Raw genomic sequence first — 22,396 nt, 5'->3', positions numbered from 1 at the left:
TTGATGGTAATCAGTAGCTAAAAGAAGAGAAGGTTGAATCTTAGCCCTTTTTTCGTTGAATATTGATTTCTGATTTTTCAAAGAACTTCAGGCGATATTTCTGCTTTTTGGTCTCGTGTCGAGTTGAGAGACACTTTTGTTTTGTCTCGTACCGAATTGAGAGATATTTTTGTTTTTGTCTCTTGATAAACAGAAACAGAGAAAGGAGTAGGGATGAAGAATTAACACCAGATATATTCTGGTTTAGCCATTAGGTACAATGTAGCCTACATCCAGTCTTCATCACAACAATGATGGAATTTCATTATGTTATCACAACATTACAAACACCAATTTTTTTCTAGGAACTACCCATTTTTATCTGGGACAAATCCAAATTCTACACCCAATCTGGATTTGAATAGGACTCAAAACTGTAAAGTGCTAACTCAACTTGCAAGGGAATCCCCACAAGATCATGGCACACAACAGAAAGATGTACAAAGAAATTATGAGACATCTATAACTTTTTCTCTAATATTGATCACTGTCTTTTTTCTCTCACTGGTTTTTTCTTACAAACTTCACCATGCATGTATGCCTTTTACCATGAGACTCAGACAGATAATACTAAGAAAAAGAAAATAAAATGAACACCATTGAAGGAGAAGAACTCATAAAGCTTCAGGGTAGCTATGAGAACTCTGTGCTTACTCTCCTTGATCTCAACCCTTGGCCATTCACCCTTATTATAGAAGGGGAAGCTTCCAAGGTTGAAACTGGTTCAATCAAGCAACTTCTTCTCTAACCAAAAACAGCAGCGGTTCGGACAAAGAGAAGAGAGAGAAAAAACCAAAAATCAACATGCATGTATCTCTCTCAACCCTTTTCATCAAGCTCCTTCCATCTGAACCCTTGATCTTGTCTTTGGCTCCAAGAAAGAATTTGGAATCCTTGATGATCTTCTGACCCAGGACAGCTTCTTGCCTTCCATTTTTGCTTCTTCTTACGTGTAGCTCAGCGGCTATCTTCTTTCTTTGATGAACAAAAATAGAACTAAACTTCTTTACCTTAGATTTGCTTCTTCACCGAGGCAGATTGTTTCTTTTATTGGCATCAAAATCTTGAGGCCATCTTCTAAAATCTTTCCTTCTGAAGTAAAGATATTCCTTTCTTCTTTATAGCTTTTTTTTCTGTAAGCTTTTTTTGATAACTTCTACAATCTTCTTCTCTGATGGATGTGACCGAAAGACAAGAGAGAGAAGAGAGAAGAGAGAAGCTTTCAATGCACAATAAACTCAATTTAATTTTGAGTTTCGGTTACCAAGGAGTGCATTTAACCAAATTGAATTTTGAATTCCAATCACAAGAGGAGTAAGTAACTGAGGCTTGCTTTGAGAACCTTTGGGTTCCTTTCCTTGATCCTTTAATATTGGTCTATGGGCTTGTGATATGGGCCACTTTCATTTCAACATAAAACCACTTATGTTTAAATTAATTTTTGCACAAAGCTTAAATTCAAATAACAAGTTGGGCTTATGTTACTTCTCGCCTAATAGGAAATCTGCACAATAACAAATATATCAACCAAACAATTGAAATAATTTAAGATTACATAAAATTAAAATTGCTGAGATTGAAAATTAATGTATTATGTATAAATATATGCTAACATGCTTCTTAATTCATTTTTTTGGTAATTATCAGTGTAAAAATAATTGAAATCAAATTAGTAAGACATAAATTGCCAATAATAATAATGCTTTATTTTTCTATTTATCTTTTTTTTAATCACAATTCTTTCACTTTATTAGTATACTTAAAAACTAATTTTCTTTTTTATTATGCAATTTCAATCTAAATATTGTGATTTCAATTCAATATATATATAACATGGAAAGAAACAAAGCAAACACTATCCTATATCCGAGCGGATGATTTGCTGGAGATCAGCACAAGGCTCAGATCAAATAACATGATTAGAGTTACTCTTGGCACCATATCTAGCCATCCAATCCGCAGCTCTATTTGCTTCTCGGGACACCCACTCAACGTGAACAAGCCAAAGACGAGATAAAAACTCATGAATCCTGTGAACCAAATCTGTTATTTCAGATGAATACCCACTTGTAAGCTCATGCATGATGGGCATAATGTCAAGGCAATCCGTTTCACATATAATATCCCTCAAACCGCAATCCCAGCTAAAACCAGCCCATCCAAGTAGCAAATAATTCACATCTGATAATAGACCAGGGAGAATGCTTCCAGAGCAGCCCGAGATCCAATCTCTGTTAGAATCTCTAATAATACACCCAAATTCTGCTAAATTTGAATCTAGATACAAGCTTGAATCACAATTAACTTTAAAACTATTGTCTACCGGTGGTTCCCAACACAGGCAATTTCGGAGAGACCTAAAGGCATTGTTTCAACTCCTGTAAACCTGTAAGTCTTTGGCGGTAATTCTGGCCAAGGCAACAACCTTGTGGTCTGTCCAAGGGTTGTCAGTAATGAATATGTCATTGCACCTATGTCTCTATACCCACCAAAGTCCTGCACCAAAAGACGCCTCATTGTTAGCCAAGGCCTTCCGAAACCACTCTTCAAGAGCAGTACCCGTCGTCGAGTCCAGGATACTAGGATCCAACATATGCCAAATTGCCTTTGATCGTTCACAGTCTCTAAGGCAATGCTCCATAGTCTCCTGTGCCTTGTTACATCTCTTACACATATCTGAAGAAGCTAAATGCCATTTGAATTGAAAGGTCTCAGTTGGTAGAGCATCATGTAAGCCAAGCCACATAGTAAATTTGAACTTCTCCGGAATGTTTGTACTCCACAACCAGTTCTAGTTACTATTGGCATTCCAATTTAATGTTTTCTCTAATAACCATCTATAACCCTCCTTTGCACTATACTTTTTTGTTGCTGCAGGCCACCACTCCCACGGTGGCTCCAACTCAGTCGAACTAGGATATCTCGGACCATAAATAAACTGCTTAATCTCATGCGGAATAGGCGTGGTAAGACTATCAACCTCCCAGGACACCCCTTTCCACAAGTTAGCCACTATGAAATCTGATTCAGAAATATGTACATAAGGAACAAAGTTGCAAAGCTTACCAAAAGACTATTATTGATATTTATACTTTTATAGGCACTAAAACACATAAAACTCTCGAACTTTAAATTCCGCACAAAAAATTCAACAAAATACTGAATAAAAATATTTCTACAAATATAATTGGATCAAAAGAATAAAAATTTTTAAATATTATAAAATTCAATAATTACAAAAAATTTTTATTCAACAATAATAAAAAACATCCAAGTGAAATTCAAATTTTAAAATACTATATGTATATAAATTTTGATTTAATTTGATAATATTTGAAAATTTTATTAAATTATAATGATTATTTTTAATTATGTCAACGAGTAGATTTTGAAGCTAATGAGCTATAATATTCAAATGGCATAGTCTCTTTGTAACACCCTACCACACAAAGCTTTACGCTTAAGTCGTAAAACAGAGGTGATGTGGTATTACGACCTCTAAAATAAAATAAGTACATATAATAGCAGAAGAGTTATAATATGCTAGGAGCCTTGAAGAAAAGGGGGAAATAAAAATCGCACAATAAAGGCGCAACGCTCAAGGAACGAGTTAACTTACGTGCTAAGAAACCATAACTATCAAACATAAGCTAACAGAAGTGGGAATAGAGTGCCAAAGATACAAAATATCAAGCTCCTAACTCAGCCTGCGAAGTCAAGACTGGCCGGAGAATATTTACACATATATATACATACATATCCAAAACCCAAAAGTACATATACACAATCCTGCCTCTCCATAAACCTCTAAGAGGGTCAAAAAGAATAAGTCATGCGGAGAGAAAACTAAGTACATATATATACATCATAGCATAACAAAATATCCCAGTAACCACTCCGCTTCAAGAGTCCAGACGCCTAACGAGATGCCTCTCGACCTGCATCTGAAAAATAACAACATAGTATGGAATGAGAACCGGAGGTTCTCAGTATGGTAAAGGTGCCACACACATAATATATAAGGTCCTGGGAATGCCAGAGGCAATCCTAAAACGCCGACACTCAGATTATAGAGCTTAAAGTATTAAACAGAAGCCATAAAAGGTGGTTTCCTAAAAATATTTAATCCTAACTTAACTTAACCTTAAATCTAAGTCCTATACTGCCATTCCTCCATACCTCCAACTCCATCATGCATTTTCACGGACAAATAGACAGATAAAGGCAAACACAAGAAGGTTACAACTACTGCAAGTAACAAATACACATTTAGCATGGAAAATACAGATAGGCACACCCAATTAGAGCACAAGCAAGTAATTCAAGTAATATGCATATGATGCATGCCTGTCCTATGGCTGATGAGGCTCATCTGTCGGTTATCCAGCCAACCCGACAAGTCTGAATTGTCCTTAGACTGTCCCCCGACGTGCATCCCAAGAGTCTATGCATAGATTTTTCTCAATAATCAATATTGCTCAATGGGGGTAACATTCCCGGGAATTTATATAGTGCCCGGTCACACTTACGTCGTAGGGTCAACAGAGTATCGAGTTTTCAACCTGGTACACGTGGTGGCAAGCCACAGCACTTAATCCAGGGAATCTCGTATCTCAGATTATTCAAATTCATAAGCCATATAAATAATTCAATTATAATTCCTCAACATCCACATCATTCTCAATTGCATCTCATTCATCATCATACATTAAACATATTCAATCCTTATCCTTCATTATCACACCTCCCATTCCGTCCATCAATAGTTTTAATTCAAAACATAATTCATTCTTTTTTAAGAATCAAACTTCAAACTTAAAACATACTCACTTTCTTAATAACTCAAAATCAAACCATATAACATTTAAATCTAAATCTCTTTTAAATAATCATCTAAACAAAATCTCTAATTTTTTATAAAATTTCGGCAGCATCTCCTCTAAAACTCGGACTTTGCCACCCTGTTCGGGTCCAAACCTGTATTCTTTTCAATTCAACATACCCTTTCTCATCATCATAACAACCACCACAATAAATCTACCTCAAATCAACAATTAAACTCATACAATATTCAAATCCAACAACCAAAATTCAACTAAGGATCATAGTTCACAAATCCTAGGCTTTTAACACAAAATACCTCATTATCACAACAACCTCCACAATAGTTATACCTCAAATCAATAATTCACCAAATCATTAGTTAATCAACAATAACATTCAACCATAATTCTCTCCAAATTACATAACAACATTCACCATCCAAAATTAAAACTAATTATCCAATAAACTTCAACCAAATATATTCATCGATAAATTACTAAATATTAAATATACACCTGCATTCCAACTTATCCTATGGTCATCTAGCCTAAGTTTTCACAGAACATTATATATTAAATGCAAGAAACCTAAACCATACCTTAGCCGATTTCCACGTAACGACCAAAGCTATTTATTCAAAACCAAAACAGCCCCTCAAAACTCAACTAATCCGCTTCCTCCAAGTTCCAGTATTCACAATTTCAAGCTCCAATTATTTATTTTCAACCTAATACACATTCATAATACATATATACCCAATTTAATACTCAAAGCTCAAATTCAATGAAAATAAAATAGAATTATCGTATCCTCACCTTACCCAAGCTTCACATAAGCAAGAGTGAACGTTTCTCTCAAGCTAATTGGATCCTAAAACATCAGAAATCAAAGAAATTCAATATTCCCACTTAAAATTCGAAAATTGGGGGAAGATGAAGCTGAGGGTGATTAAAAAAGTTACCTATGAAATTGTTTCGGTAGAAATGTAGAGCTCGACGCGGTGAACGCGTGGCCGCAAACGGTGCGGCGATCGGAGCTCGAACGGAGGAGTTACGGGATTTGGAATGTAACGTGAGGGTTACGGGATTTTTTTCTCGTTCTTCCCTCCCCTGGAAGCTGAAAGCTTCGTTTCTGTTGGAATGAAGGGGATGAAGGGCTTGGGTTCATTTAATAGGGCTGGTCCGGTTGAACCGACAACCCGGTTTGGGTCCGGTTCAACCGGTTCGGTCCTTTCGGTCCATTTTTGGACCGTTTTCTTCAAAATTGGTGTCAAAATTCTCGTTTCGATGAGCTCTACCCTATTTTGATATAATATTCGCATTTCTAATCCTCCTTATTAAAAAATAATTTATTAACTAATTATCTACTAATTTAACCGGGGTTTACATCCTACCCACCTAATAAAGAATTTTGCCCTCAAAATTCAAATATAGTTACCTGAAAAGAGATGTGGATAGTCCTTTCGCATATCTGATTCGAGTTCCCAGGTATGTTCCTCGATACCATCTCGTCTCCAAGCTACTTTTACCAATGATACTTCCCTTCCTCGTAATCGTTTAACACTGGTGTCATCAATCCTCACCGGAATTACTGGGAGTGTTAGATCTTCTCTCACTTGGATTGGTTCTGGTTTTAGAACATGACTTGCGTCAGGATTATACTTCCGAAGCTGTGACACATGGAACACATCGTGCAAATTCGAAAGATACGGCGGTAAGGCAATTCTATAAGCCACTGGCCCATTCTTTTCAGAATCTCAAACGGTCCAATATAACGGGGATTTAGTTTCTTGGTCTTAATAGCTCTTCCCACTCCAGTGGTTGGTGTTACTTTCAGAAAAACATGTTCTCCTTCCTCAAATTCCAAAGGCTTTCGCCTTTGATCAGCATAACTTTTCTGGCGGCTCTGGGCTATAAGCATTCGATTACGAATCTTCTTTATCTGCTCAGTCGTTTCGGCTATCATCTCAGGCCCTAATAAACTCCTTTCTCCAGTTTCATACCAACACAATGGAGATTGACATTTCCTGCCATACAGAGCCTCATATGGAGCCATTCCGATGCTCGCATGATAGCTATTATTATAAGCAAACTCTACTAATGGCATATACCGGTCCCAGCTCGCCGGTTGGTCCAAAACACAAGCTCTTAGCATATCTTCCAAGGTCTGAATAGTTCTTTCTGACTGACCATCTGTCTGAGGGTGATACGCAGTACTCAAGCTTAACTGAGTCCCAATGCACGCTGAAAAGCTCCCAGAACCTTGATGTGAAACGAGGATCTCTATCAGATATGATAGTAGAGGGCACACCATGTAATCTGACAATCTCTTTGATATACATTCGAGCCAATTCCTCCATTGTGAAACTTATTCGGATAGGAAGAAAGTGAGCTGATTTCGTCAATCGATCTACAACCACCCAAATAGCGTCATAACCTGATCGGGTTCTAGGCAACCCTATCACAAAATCCATTGCGATACTCTCCCATTTCCATTGTGGAATCTCCAAAGGCTGAAGGGTCCCTGATGGTCTCTGATGCTCAATCTTAACCTTCTGACACGTTAAACATTTAGATACATGCAATGCCACATCATTCTTCATACCTGGCCACCAGAACATCGCTTTCAGATCCTGATACATTTTAGTGCTCCCTGGGTGAATTGAAAACCCGCTCTTGTGAGCTTCCTTCAAGATACTTTGTCGTAGGTCTCCAACATCAGGCACAATAATCCGGTTCTTGAACCTCCATAAACCATCATGACCTTCTGACATTCTCCACTGTTTTCCCTGTTCAACTGCTGGTAATACCTTATGTAACGCTTCACTATCTCGATGAGCCTTCAGAAGTTCTGATTTAAAATCACTTGAAATCTGCAACTGACTCAAACACAGGATTCCAGATTCTTTTCTAATTCCCAAATTCAAACCTTGGAATGCCTTCAGTAACTCTTCCTCCCGTAGCATCATCCAAGCTGCATATAAAGACTTCCGACTCAAAGCGTCCGCTACAACATTCGCTTTTCCTGGATGATATTCAATTCAAATCATAATCTTTCAGAAGCTCCATCCACCTCCTCTGACGCATATTCAACTCTTTCTGCTCAAAAGATACTTCAACTCTTATGGTCTGAGAAAACAAGAAACTTAACACCATAGAGATAGTGCCTCCAAATCTTTAAAGCAAACACAACAGCAGCAAGTTCTAAATCATTGTCGGTAGTCATCTCATGCGGCTTAACTGCCGTAGCGTATGCTACAACATTCTGGTGCTGCATCAGAACACACCCCAACCCTTTCAGAGATGCATCACATACACTTAACGGTTCACTTGTTTAGGTAATACCATACAGGTGCAGTATCAACTTGTGCTTCAATGCCTGGAAACTCTCTTCACATTCCGGAGTCCAGATAAAAGGCGTATCCTTCCTAGTCAACTTAGTTAAAGTAAGGCGAGCTGTGAAAATCCCTTAATGAATCTACGATAATACCCGCCAAACCAGGAAACTCCTGATCTCTGTCACTGAAGTGTCCTCCAATTCATCACTGCTTCCACCTTAGCAGGATCCACAGCTATCCCCTGCTTATCACCACGTGGCCGAGAAACTTCACTTCACCTTCCAGAACTCACATTAATAGCTAGCAATAACTTCCTGTCTCTCAGAATTGAAGCACAATCGCAGTGACAGCATGTCCTCTCAGTCTTAGAATAAACAAGAATGTAATGTCACTTGTCAATACGGTGAAGAATCCAATAACCCAAACATTGTCTCAATACCAACGTCGAAACATCAATATCCTCGTTCCATCATAATCCAGATAACAAAATACCATTGCCGAGGCGATATAAGATCTTTAAGCCCGACCAAGGACTTTTTCTTTAATAAACTGCTAAAAAAGCATATCTTAAAAAAAAAAAAAGGGACATCCTATAAGGAGTATTGAAATCGGACCGGTCCAGGTACACTCAATTCAAATTCACCTCTCGTTAGGTGGGAATTCATTAATATCTTCCGGAAACACATCTGGAAATTCACTACAACGGGAATCTGCTCTAACTCTGATCATCACCTGATACTCCCGCAGTTAATAACATATACCTGACATTCGGTTCCAGAACAGTTTACTATCATAAATTCAATAGTACTATTACCAACACCGGTGCTTCTGACCCTTCGGCATAAACTGTACTGACTTTCAGAACAATCAAGTAAAACATGATTCTTGGATAACCAATCCAATCCCAAATGAGATCAAGACCAGTCATAGCAAAACAAATCATCATGCAAAATTCACGCTGTTGCACTCGAAAGGAACTTGTGGACATTCTATCCTAGTCACCATAGCTTCATGAGTAGCATTATATACTTTCAAATCATAACCTAAGACCACCATTCTCAATCTAATTCATGGCCTTTTCAAATGCAATAAATGAATGACTTGCTCCTGAATCAAATAAAGCATTTAAGATTTTACCAGCATTTCACAATTACCTCTAATCAGTGTCTCAGATCCCTCAGCACCAATGGTAGAAGTGGTGTATACTCTCCCCGGCTGCTGCACCCTACCAGTCTCATACTTCTTCTTCTCAGGCATTACTGGCTAATGCCGGTGTCAAGAAATAGCACACCAAGTCCTAGTCTGCACGGAACTCCAGGATGATACTTTCCACACTTCTGACAATCAGATCCTGCTGTGGCTGCTTCCCAACCTTTTTCCTTGATACATGTATTCGTTCTGTAATTACCTGCCTGAGTTGTGGAACAACTCAGTTGAATTCACCTCGGAGCAAGTTCCTCCTGAAGTTGAAAAGCACCTAATTTTCTGCTTTTTTAGCCACCAATTCTTCAGAAAATCCGATTCCTTGAACGAAGCTCAGATATCGCTCCGAAGACCTCCCTTCATAGTTTAATACACCTTCCATTCAGCAAAATCTTCAGGCGCACCTGACAGATACGAGAAAAGCGACCATAACTCCTCAAATTTGCTAGTATACTCTAGCAAAGTCATCTGTCCCTGCTTTAACTGCATTAATTCAAGTTCCTTGGCATTTCTGGCTGAATATAGGAAAATTTCTTATAGAACTCCTGTCCGGAAAACTCTCCCAAGAATCGAGCCCATAGGCTTGCAGGATACGTCGTGTTCCCTACCACCAATCTGAGCTTCACCTTGCAACTGATAAGTACATTCCAAATTCAACCCAGTTGCTCTCTCAGGAACCTGTTTGTGGTTGTAAGCCCTTTCCATAGCTGATCCAATATCTGCATCAGTGGGATTTGAGGTTCCCCCTAAAGTCGGAGGGCGAACTTTCAGAAATGTAGCAAGTGTATAGGACGTCCTCATCATTATTGTTCCATGATTACCGTGATTTATCTGATTACCCAGTGCTCAGCTGTTGCCTGCATAGCTGCGCATACTTTCCAAGGGCAGCCATAAAGTCTACTGGATCAGTCCCTGTGGGTACAGGGATACGGTGCCTGTCCTACCTCTACCTCGCCCGCGACCGCGTCCGCGAGTCGACTCTGGTCCCTATACACCCACAAACAAGTGATATTAAGTTGATCAGTCCAATATCGCAGGTCCTAAATGCTTTAAGTTCCAATGCATGCTCACAAACGTTTATGCCATTTATATCAGATCTAATAGCAATAACACATATACAGAGAATGGCACAGAAGCCAATCAGTCCGTCTTTTCAGGCTTCTAAATAGGAACGAACTGCTCTGATACCATATAATGTAACACCCCTACCTACACAAAGCTTTACGCTTAAGTGTAAAAAGAGGTGATGTGGTATTACGACCTCTAAAATAAATATAGTACTTAATAGCAGAAGATTATAATATGCCTAGGAGCCTTGAAGAAAGGGAATACAAAACGAGTAACGCACGCAAGAAAAGGTTCTGCTGAAAAAACTAAGAAAATAAGAAGGAATAGAGTCAAAGTTAATATCAAGCTCCTAACTCACCTGCGAAGTAAGAGGCGCGAATATACACCAGTATAACACATATTCCAACACCCAAAAGCATACAAATGCTAAAAACCTCTAAGAAGATAAAAAATAAGTCATCGGAGAAAACTAAACAATATATACTAAACAAAAATATCCCCATAAACTTTAGGAGTCAGGCAAGAAGTTATGCACTGAAAAAGCACATAGTATGAAGAGAACGATGGTCTCGTTTAAAGGTGCCACACACATAACATAAAGGTCCTGGGAATGCAAGCAACAGAGCCGACTCAGATTGTAGAGCTTAAGTATTTAACAGAAGCCAAAAGGTGGTTTCCTAGAATATTAATTCCTAACTTAACTTAACCTTAAAATCTAAAGTCCTCATACTCCATTCCTCAATACCTCCAATGTCCATCATGCATTTTCACAAATAGACAGATAAAGCATAAAAGCAAAACACCAAGAAAGGTTACAAGTATTGCAGGTAACAAATAACATATTAGCATGGCAAATACAAATTAGGGCCACACCCAATTAGAGCACAAGCAAGTAATTCAAGTAATATGCATATGATGCATGCCTGTCCATAATGGCTGATGAGGCTCATCTGTCGGTATCAAGCCAACCGACAAGTCGAATTGTCTTAGACTGTCCATCGACCGTGCATCCCCAAGAGTCTATGCATAGATTTTCTCAATAAATCAATATTGCTCATGGGGGTTAACATTCCGAGGAATTATAATAGTGCCCGGTCACACTTACGTCGTAGGGTCAACAGAGTATCGAGTTTTCAACCTGGTACACGTGGTGGCAAGCCACGGCACTTAATCCAGGGAATCTCGTATCTCAGATTATTCAAATTCATAAGCCATATAAATAATTCAATTATAATTCATCAACATCCACATCATTCCCAATTGCATCTCATTCATCATCATACATTAAACATATTCAATCCTTATCCTTCATTATATCACCTTCCATTCCATCCATCAATAGTTTCAATTCAAACATAATTCATTCTTTTCTAAGAATCAAACTTCAAACTTAAAACATACTCACTATCTTAATAACCCAAAATCAAACCATATAACCTTTAAATCTAAATCTCTTTTAAATAATCATCTAAATAAAATCTCTAATTTTTTATAAAATTTGGCAGCATCTCCTCTAAAACTCGGACTTTGCCACCCTTTTCGGGTCCAAACCTGCTTTCTTTTCAATTCAACATACCCTTCCTCATCATCATAACAATCACCACAATAAATCTACTTCAAATCAACAATTAAACTCATACAATATTCAAATCCAACAACCAAAATTCAACTAAGGATCATAGTTCACAAATCCTAGGCTTTTAACACAAAATACCTCATTATCACAACAACCTCCACAATAGTTATACCTCAAATCAATAATTCACCAAATCATTAGTTAATCAACAATAACATTCAACCATAATTCTCTCCAAATTAACATAACAACATTCACCATCCAAAATTAAAAACTAATTATCCAATAAACTTCAACCAAATATATTCATCGATAAATTACTAAACATTAAACATACACCTGCATTCCAACTTATCCAATGGTCATCTAGCCTAAGTTTTCACAGAACATTATATATTAAATGCAAGAAACCTAAACCATACCTTAGCCGATTTCCACGTAACGACCAAAGCTATTTATTCAAAACCAAAACAGCCCCTCAAAACTCAACTAATCCGCTTCCTCCAAGTTCCAGTATTCACAATTTCAAGCTCCAATTATTTATTTTCAACCTAATACACATTCATAATACATATATACCCAATTTAATACTCAAAGCTCAAATTTAATGAAATTAAAATAGAATTATCGTATCCTCACCTTACCCAAGCTTCACATAAGCAAGAGTGAACGTTTCTCTCAAGCTAATTGGATCCTAAAACATCAGAAATCAAAGAAATTCAATATTCCCACTTAAAATTCAAAAATTGGGGGAAGATGAAGCTGAGAGTGAAATAGCAAGTTACCTGTGAAATTGTTCCGGCAGAAATGTAGAGCTCGACGCGGTGAACGCGTGGCCGCAAACGGTGCGGCGATCGGAGCTCAAACGGAGGAATTACGGGATTTGGAACTTTGCCGTAAAGGTTCGGCGTTCCTTTCCTCTCCCTGGAGCTCAGCTGCGTCCTTGAGGAAATGAGGGAAAAAGAGCCCGTGGCTCTTTTTAATGGGCTGGTCCGGTTGGACCGATAGCCCGGTTCGGGTCCGGTTCAACCGGTTCGGTCCTTTCGGTCCATTTTTGGACCGTTTTCTTCAAAATTAGTGTCAAAATTCTCGTTTCGATGAGCTCTACCCTATTTTGATATAATATTCGCATTTCTAATCCTCCTTATTAAAAAATAATTTATTAACTAATTATCTACTAATTTAACCGGGGTTTACAGACTTAGTTCATAATATTTTAAGAATTATAGTTATGTATTAAATTGTTATGTAAACACATGATTCTGATTGGACGATCGTATAAAATATTAATTTTTTTGCATGAATAACATTATGTTTACAGAATATGGCAATTTTGGACCAGGTTCTAATACCTCTAAATGAGTAAATTGGATTACAAAATTAGATTTAGAGACGGTTAATATGACAAGTATGAATTTCATAGACTCTGAAGGATGGCTTCATCACAACCAACGGTTTTAAAAAGAACAACAACATTATCAATAGTTTCAACACCATTTTAGATAGAATATAACTCTTTATTATTTTATTATTTGATTTGATTATTAGGAAATTAAAATTGGAAATATTTTTTGTTGAGAATTGAGATTACTCATTTTTAGAAAATTATTAACTTTAAGAATTAATTATATAAATATTTTTTCAGATGTACTCAGTGTTAATATTATTCTGACTTTTTTAAATTTTTAGTTACTTTATTTCTTAAACGATTGTGTTTGTGTATCTAATTATATTTTTTATCTTTATATTTTAAATGAATTTAAAAAATGTGTTATTAATTTATTAATATAAAATATCTAATATATTTTATATAAATAAAAAATACATTAAAACATTTATAAAATTAGTTTATTTAAATATAAATAAATATTAGGATATGATTATAAAATCAAACCTATCTCGGATGCAGTGACCCCGTTATGTGTAACAAGAGAGCATCTCAGATACACTGCATCCGAGATATGCTCATATTCTGACATGGGACACTGCATCCGAGATACGTGTAAGGAAGCAAAACAGGGGCACTGCATCCGAGATATAGTCAAGATTATAATTAGAATTTCAGCACCCAAGATATGTTGTACAATAAGTCTATTTATAGAGACCATCCTAATACCTCTCCTCACACAATTCACAAACCATTCTTTCTTTGTCTTCTTTCTATTTTGCTCTAATGGAGAACAATCAATATTTTTTTGGTGGTTTATCCGAATGGGATAGTCAGACACGGTGATGAAGGAGTGATATTTGAGTCTGACAATACTGTGATGCTGCGCACTTACCGGGTTGATACCCTGGATGCGCTAAAGACGATCACACTGCGTAATATGGGAGGAGTAGGAACAAAGGAGGTTGGGAGGATTGCATATAGATTCTGTATGCGCTTTTGAACGGTGGATTTACGAACCGGTTATTCTGGATAGATGGGGATCAGCATGTGAGGGTCATGTTCGACGTACATGCGCGACTGATGCCCAACATGTGATGGAGTTGTATGCTATGGTCCGAGATGTAGTTGTTGCTAGGGATGGGCTGTCTCCTCCGGGTCCTGAAGTCGTGCCGCTCGAGGCGACACCAATCCACTATGCTCAGCCTCATGATAGTGCCGATGATTCCGACAGTGAGGGCGATTCCACCTATGTTGCCGGGTCCGAGTCGTCGAGTGATGCAGTGTTAGAGGATGAGTTTGTGCTGGAGACTCCCAGTGGCAGCATTGGTAGGTTTCTGCTACCTCCGCCTTTGGCCATTCCTCGATTGTCGGATGTTCTTTAGGCATTATCAGACGTTGAACTTGGATGCAATGCACTTGGACGATCTTTTGAACGCTGAGGACGAGGAGGATTACAACACGGAGTGCCTCCCAGGAGTGCCTCTTAGGCACAATCCACGAATGCCTTGTTGTCCCTTATTACAACGGGGATAGTTGATAGAGAGTGGAGTCAGTTTGATAAGGTTTTTTGGGCATTTCCTCCATGTATTGAAGCGTTTAAGCATTGCAAGCCGTTTGTATCGGTAGACGGAACACATCTGTACGGCAAGTACGGGGCGTGCTTTTGATTGCTGTGGCTTAAGACGGTAACAACAATATTCTTCCTATAACTTTTTCATTAGTGGAGTCTGAGACAACGGAGTCATGGTCGTTTTTCCTCTCAAATTTGAGACAACATGTTACTCCACATCTAGGAATCCTAATCATATCGAATAGATCACAGGCCATTCGCGCCGCTCTCAATGCACCTCACAGTGGATGGCATCCCCTGTCAGCATATCATGCTTATTGCATCTGGCACATGACATCAAACTTCAATTCCAGGTTCAAGTCGACCGAGGGTAAGAGGTACCTGAATGAGGAGGAAGGAAGGCATTGGGTAGGCCGGTATCCACTCGGATCCGGAATGAGATAGATGCCATTGAGCGTGCGGAGAAGAGATGGGGCTCTGCTGCGGAGAGGGCCACACCAGACGTGGGTGTCCCAATGTGCCCCACTCGGATCCATGATGACGCATGCAGTTTAGGGTTTAGGTCTTTTTGTTCCAATGTTGTCACTTTGATGTACTGATTGTTATTAAATATTTTTAATGTGTAATGAACCATAATTTCTATATCACTAGTTACCTTCGATTGTTATGGGACCATTTTTCATCTATAACATTACAGTATTTTCATAAAAAAAGCATACAATATATTTATAAGATCAGATGTTGACTATATCTCGGATGCAGTGTCCCTTTTTTGCTTCCTTACACGTATCTCGGACGTAGTGCCCCATGTCAAAATATGAGCATATCTTGGATGCAGTGTATCCAAGATGCTCGCTTGTTCATATCTCGGGTGCACCCGAGATATGACCAGCGAGTCCTGTTACACATAATGGAGTCATTGCATCCGAGATACATTTGATTTTTGGTTTCACCCACTGCATCAGAGATATGACTCTAAATGTATTTCAGTAAATACTTATACATTTATTTAAATCGGTAAATATTATATTTTTTAATTTAAATAAAAAAATCATTTCTTTGACATCTTGTTTTTCTTCTCCTAAGGTATACAAGTTTTTAATGATATTTATAATAGTAAGAATAAAAATTTTTAAAATATTTATTGGCTTGTGTATATATATATATATATAAAAGTTATTTTTAATAAAATAATTTAAATAACATAAAATAATAATACCTGTTAATATTTTTAAAAGCCACTCTATCAGACAATGTCTCAAGTGATACAAACTTAAAATAGTATTAAAAAATGATCAAAATTGATTCTTTGATTTAAATATCATATTGGAATAAGTATAATTACAAGGATCTTAAAATATAATTATATGTAAAATATTGCAAAATTTTAAAAAATAGTAAAAGTAATAAGAATTTTTTTTTTGTAAATTTGTTTTAAAAATACCATAAATATTTTTATTTTGTAATCATCTAAGAGAATCATTTCTAAATAGATAAGCTCCTCTTCATTTGTTAGTATAAATTTTTTATAGACAAATTACAAATTGTGAAATGAAAAATAGTGATAAAAGTCGATATATAAATAGATCAAATATAATGAAATTTGAATATTTTGTAATTTCAAATTTATTATGGTAATATTATTATTATTATTATGATATTTTTAATGTAAATATTTATTATATTTAATTAATATTTTATATTTTCATTGAATAATAACACGTAATAAATGAATTAATTATATATGGGAGTTATGGTTTTAATCTTTTTTAATATTTTACTAAAAGTTTATCGGTTAATACGTGACATCATTAGAAAAAAATATAACTTAAATCCAATATACAAAGAATTGGTATCAACTATATAAATAAAATAAGAATAGATAGATAGATGATTTAGACGCCCATGTCCACCACCTAAATTGTGGTTGCTTCTAATGAAATTATAAAGAAGTCTCATCCAAGTTAAATCATGGCATTCAAGCACGATTTATGTCTTTAATCCTAATAAACATTGCTCTGTAACACAATTTTGATAGATTTACATAAATTTTTTAAAAGATTATATTTAAGATAATTGAGTAATATTAGGGTCAGATTATTTTATTTGTACAATTTACTCTCTGAAATTCATTTAAATTTAAAACAAAAAGCTGAATAAGTCCTTGAACTAGAAATGAGAGGAATAAGGGTGTAAAAAGGTAGAGTCAATACTAAGGAAAGATTACGAAAGTTAGGCGTTATTGATCAGCTAGATAGCATGTGTTTTATGCAAAAAGGATGTTGAGGACCTCCACCATTTGTTTTTTCGTTGTCAGTTTACTTGGCGTGTGTGGTGTGCTTGGTTGTTTGATTATGACAGATTGTGGGTTGTTCCAGGACAATTAAGCAACATTTTGAAAGCTAAACAGAAGTGACTGTAAGGAAGGAGGAACGTAATAGGTGGCTATTGGATTTTTTGCTATTGTTTGGCATATATGGATGGAAAGAAACGATAAAATTTTCAGGAGTCAAGAAGCAGGAAATGCAGAAATATTACTAGGTCGCTTACGAGTTGTAAGGATTGGAGTAGAGTTGATCCAAATGGTTGTTGATGACAATGCCGGAGATGACTATGGATTGTTTATTATTATTGTTTAGTCTTGATTCTTTTGTTGCTCCACCTTACTGTGTTGAGCTCCTTTACTTTTAAAAAAAAAGGTGCTGTCTGCTGGTACTTGTGTGTATGTGCATGGTGTGTACAATAGATGACCCTCCTCTTTCCCAGTTTTATTCATGAAAACCATTTTTAATTCTGAAGAAATAACCCAAAAATCAACAACAAAATATAAGAATACATATAAGTTGAGGAAATAACACCCAAAAAATCAACAACAAAATATAAAGAATACATATAAGTTGAGGAAATAACACGTGAACTTTATTGCTGAAATTAAACACACCTCCAGTTTTAAAACAATACAAACTCCATGTATGTGAACACATATCATCTTTATTCTAAAAAAAACATAAACACCTCCTGTAAAATTACAGGTACAATTTATTTATGACAATCCTTTCTGCAATTAAAAAGATCACACACATCTAGCTACTGTAATACAAGATTATTCCTTTCACACTTCCTGCAGAAACACAGGTAATTTATTCATGCACACTACACTCCGGCCGAAAAGAAAATCCTTCCATTAGTAGTTGCCACCATGGTGCTATCCAGTTACATTCTCATTGTATTCCGGGGGACACTGAGCCTCCACAAAGAAAATTTTGGAAATAATTATGTTAGTTTGGCTCAAAATGATTGGACATTAAGACAATTATGTTGAACATTTTCTAGTTCTATCTGTTATCACAAACATATACAGTCCTTAGAACATGATACTTCACTCTCAAGCACAAGTTGAAAGCTTTCCTTCCTTTATTTCTTATTCACCTCATGTTATAACATGGAGTCATGGACAAATCACAAGCTAAGTAGCACCCCAAATAGACACAAATAAAAGAACCCTAAGCATATTAGAGCTGAGGTGGCATCAAGTAGCGTTTTCAAATAAGTTTACAAAACTACAATAACCTTGACTCTTCAGTTAGTGTTCAAATCTTCTTACAAGCACTCTCTTAAGAAAAGGGCTGAAATGCAAGGCAACAACCTTACTATTGTGCCAGATGCAATTCAGGCAAAAATAAAATTGTACCTATTATATTATGTCAAACTTGAGCCTTTCTATTTCACAAAATTAACTTGTTATATATGCTATATATCTATGTACTTTTTTCATTTCCTTATTTTCATAAAAATTGAGGGCGAAAATAGCAGGAAAATTACCGTACTCACTGGCAATTCAAGTGTTCTGCGCTGTTTCTTCTTGAGTGTACTATTAGCACTCTGGGCCAGCGTGATGAATGAAAGCAACAATAAGCTTCTCTCAGTAGGCAACAAGTCCCTGAAACAAATTATTATCGTTTCACAAAAGGACTATTGTTAAATGGTGAAATGATACAAACTGTGTATTGCCTTCTCTTTTTCTCATTATAAAAAGGGTACACTTCTCTGATCTCTTTTCTTTTTTCTCTCTTTTTTTTTTTTCTTGTTTTATCCAAACAGACTTGCCTAGACATATAAGAATATTAACGAAATGAAAAATAACCATTTCTTTTTAAAGAAATAAAGCCCTGCTTTCTTTCTTCTCTTTTTTTTTGGGTTAAAAAGCTTATCAATTTTTCTGGTTTGTTTACCTTCTAATAGTAAACCACTACAATTCGTCTAGTACGAGGGGTTGGGAAGAATGCACCATGTCTTAGGTAAAAATTCCATTCAGTACATATAAAGTGATTCCAAACCGTTCATCACTACATACCAAATAAGAAAATGACCCAAGATATAATCAAGAGGAAAACACCCAAAATGAGCGCATTAAATGCTTGTTTGGGTGCTGTTAAGTTAACAAAAAAAGATTTACCAAATAAGAAAATGACCCAAGATATAATCAAGAGGAAAACACCCAAAATGAGCGCATTAAGTGCTTGTTTGGATGCCGTTAAGTTAACAAAAAAGATTTTTTTTATTTTTTAGTCTGTTTTGTAAATTTTTAGTAGTAAAAGTAAAAACATTCGAAAAAAAAAAACATTTTTTAAGTGTTTGTTTGGACGTCATTATTTTGATAAAAAAAATCTTTTTTCATTAAAATATATCTTTTTTATTTTTTTAGCGTGTTTGGCAAATTTCTAGTAGTAAAAGTAAAAGCACTAGAAAAATAAAAAATTATTTTTTTTGAGAAACTGTAATTTACATCTTTTTTTAAAAGATCTTTTCCTTAAAAAAAATATGTTTTTCACGATCTTTTTGTACGAGATATCCAAAGTACTCTTATATCGTTATACCCAAACATAATTGATAGATAAAAAGATCTTTTTGTACGAGATATCCAAACATAAAATTATTTTTATTTTTGCATAAGATCTTTTAAAAAAAGATAACTCGAAAAAAGATTTTTTTTTAGAAGTTCACCCAAACAAGCCCTAAAAGATTTTTTTCTTTAAAGAAAGATATTTTTCACGTAATAAATAAACAAAAAAGTATTTTTATATGGTTATACCCAAACATAATTGATAAATAAAAAGATCTTTTTGTATAAGATATCCGAACATAAAATTACTTTTACTTTTCTATAAGATATTTGAAAAAGATCTTTTCTTAGAATTAACTAATTCAGCACATCATTTGATATAAACACTCACATATAAGTCCAGGGGTAAGTAGTTGTGATAATGCTTGCTTTCTGAAAGTGTTTCTGGACTGCGGCATTCAGATCACCATGCCAAGGGTCTTCATCTATTTTCCCTTGCATAAACTTGGGTAGCACGTCGCCATGAGAGAAAGTCTTCATCTTATTGCACTTAGTGATCGTGCACAAACTACTACATAGCCCTGGGAAATACAAAGTTGAATTCCCCGTGTAAAAGCTTTCAAGTTTTGGTAACTCGTTGAGAGACAAAGTACCAAGCTTACTTAATAGTATCATATCTTCTGGTTTATCTCCCTCTTCATGAGCCACTACTACCTCCAATAATTCACACTTGGTAATGACAATTCTCGCAGTGCACCCAAACTTTGTTGAAGATTTGAACAAATATTTCAATCTTGCGCAATTCTCTACCTTCAGTTGAGTGAGATAGAAGAAAGACACGGCAGATGATGCTGCCAAATTTTTCAACAAGTTGCATTCCGAAACCTTCAACGTTTCTAGCATTTCAAGAAGGGGGCCATCCAGAGGTGCTCAAACCCCATCGAATAGAGGTTGTGTAGTTTGTTAATCTCCAAATATTTAAGCTGCGAGAGGATTTTGGAATAAATCAATGTCAGGCCCTTTTGGACGGAATATATCTTAAAGGCGCAATCTACCAGCTGAATCTCCGTTAATTTCGGTAGTGACACCTTGGAAAAGAAAACATCTGGAAATTCATCTGATTCATTATCATTGAAGCTATCCAGTCCCAAGTAATTTAAGTTTTGGAGGTCCACATGAAGTAGTCCCTTCTCAATCATTGTAACATCTTCCTTACTCAGCACCAGTTCCTCAAAAGTGGATGTAATAACCTAGGATGTGAAATCAATAATAAAGACAAGGTAATTGAGAATCTTCCTTTCTTTCTTAAGATATGAAATAAACCAGTGATCATATTTTATTCACAATAAGAAAAATAAGCAGACTGTATGATATGTCGGACTACCGTTATTAGATTATTTTTAAACATATCAAAATAAATAATTTAATGTGGTTTTAGTAAAAAATTCAAGACACTAAATTATGTTTTTAACTAACATTTTATTTATAGTATCTTTGAAATTAAAAGTATCCTTGGTAAAACATTGTATTATATTGCTGTCAATTGTCTAAAAATTGGGTTCAGTTACGTGACTTTCTAATCATAAAGGAAGAAACCCAAGAGGCCAAGATGTGTTCTGTGATAATAATATGTGTAATATAATATTTAGAATTTGTTTATAATTTTCAAACATATTATATGTTAAAATAACATAAGTTAATTGTAATTATTCGAATTTACTTTTACCAGTCCGATTTATAGTAGGAAAATTTTAACAAAAATGTTATGTGCCACAAAACTAGTCACTAAATCAGGCAATATCTGCTGCAAAAGCTTTGAGCTTTGGACAACTAAAAACGTATAATCTTGTTAAGACAACAGACTGATCTAACAAATTCTGCATTCCAGAACAAATGCATCTCAGCTCTGGCAAAGCCCATAGCACCATAAAGGTCAATTGGGGGAATAACATATCAATCTCTTTATTATTTGCATCTTGGGGAAATGCTTCATCTTTTGCAACAATCTCCTCTAACTCCCCACATTTTCTCACATCTAAATGCCTTAGGTAGTCTCTGGGAACTGATGCTGGAAACAGATTTTTTATTGTTTACATTCCTGAACACCAACTCCCTCCAGAAATGGAAAGCTGAAGGACTTGCTTTGGATCATTGTTCCAAACATGCCTCATACTTGGAAGCTCTTTCAAAACAATTGTCCTCAGGCGAAATGTAACAGGATCATCATGTTTTGCTGATGTATCTTTCACGTCAAATATTGCCTCAACATGTTTACATTTCCTCACTTGCAGCTGTTCCAAATTACTTAGAAGAGGAAGTAAATGAGATGGGAGAACTGCATTTGTTAAAAAGTCACAACCATCCACCTCCAAATATTTTAAACCGATAAAAGACCACTCAACTGGGATTTCTGATGAGCCAACCCATTTCCCTTCCAGTTCAGGATAATTATTCAGAAATAAAGCTGTCTGAAATAATTGAAGAAAATGATTATTAATATTATTATCAGCTGATCCAATAGAAAAGTAATTGAAGTAACACATCTT

General features: G+C 35.8%; 4 long non-coding RNA genes across 5 annotated transcripts; all 4 read right to left on the bottom strand.

The window, feature by feature from the left end:
• Positions 1 to 3,685: 3,685 nt before the first annotated feature.
• On the bottom strand, positions 3,686 to 6,263 carry LOC140178237 (uncharacterized). Its single transcript, XR_011870544.1, has 4 exons — positions 5,825 to 6,263; positions 5,679 to 5,733; positions 5,462 to 5,590; positions 3,686 to 3,983 (listed from the first exon to the last, which is right to left on the bottom strand). It is a non-coding gene; the product is annotated as an uncharacterized lncRNA (long non-coding RNA).
• Positions 4,045 to 5,455, bottom strand: LOC140178238 (uncharacterized). Its single transcript, XR_011870545.1, has 2 exons — positions 5,214 to 5,455; positions 4,045 to 5,179 (listed from the first exon to the last, which is right to left on the bottom strand). It is a non-coding gene; the product is annotated as an uncharacterized lncRNA (long non-coding RNA).
• A 5,714-nt stretch (positions 6,264 to 11,977) lies between the features above and the next one.
• On the bottom strand, positions 11,978 to 13,156 carry LOC140178236 (uncharacterized). Its single transcript, XR_011870543.1, has 3 exons — positions 12,833 to 13,156; positions 12,687 to 12,741; positions 11,978 to 12,598 (listed from the first exon to the last, which is right to left on the bottom strand). It is a non-coding gene; the product is annotated as an uncharacterized lncRNA (long non-coding RNA).
• Positions 13,157 to 17,904: 4,748 nt separating this feature from the next.
• On the bottom strand, positions 17,905 to 20,583 carry LOC112740229 (uncharacterized). Of its 2 annotated transcripts, none has more exons than XR_011870542.1 (3): positions 20,242 to 20,583; positions 18,830 to 18,947; positions 17,905 to 18,254 (listed from the first exon to the last, which is right to left on the bottom strand). It is a non-coding gene; the product is annotated as an uncharacterized lncRNA (long non-coding RNA). The 2 variants fall into 2 exon arrangements; XR_011870541.1 differs by having other exon boundaries at positions 17,905 to 18,248.
• Between the last annotated feature and the right edge of the window lie 1,813 nt (positions 20,584 to 22,396).

This window comes from Arachis hypogaea, chromosome 14 (genome assembly GCF_003086295.3).
Source record: "Arachis hypogaea cultivar Tifrunner chromosome 14, arahy.Tifrunner.gnm2.J5K5, whole genome shotgun sequence".
In the NCBI taxonomy this organism is placed as follows: domain Eukaryota; kingdom Viridiplantae; phylum Streptophyta; class Magnoliopsida; order Fabales; family Fabaceae; genus Arachis; species Arachis hypogaea.
Note: the sequence above shows the minus strand (reverse complement) of the source record. Positions and strands in the feature narration are given on the sequence as shown.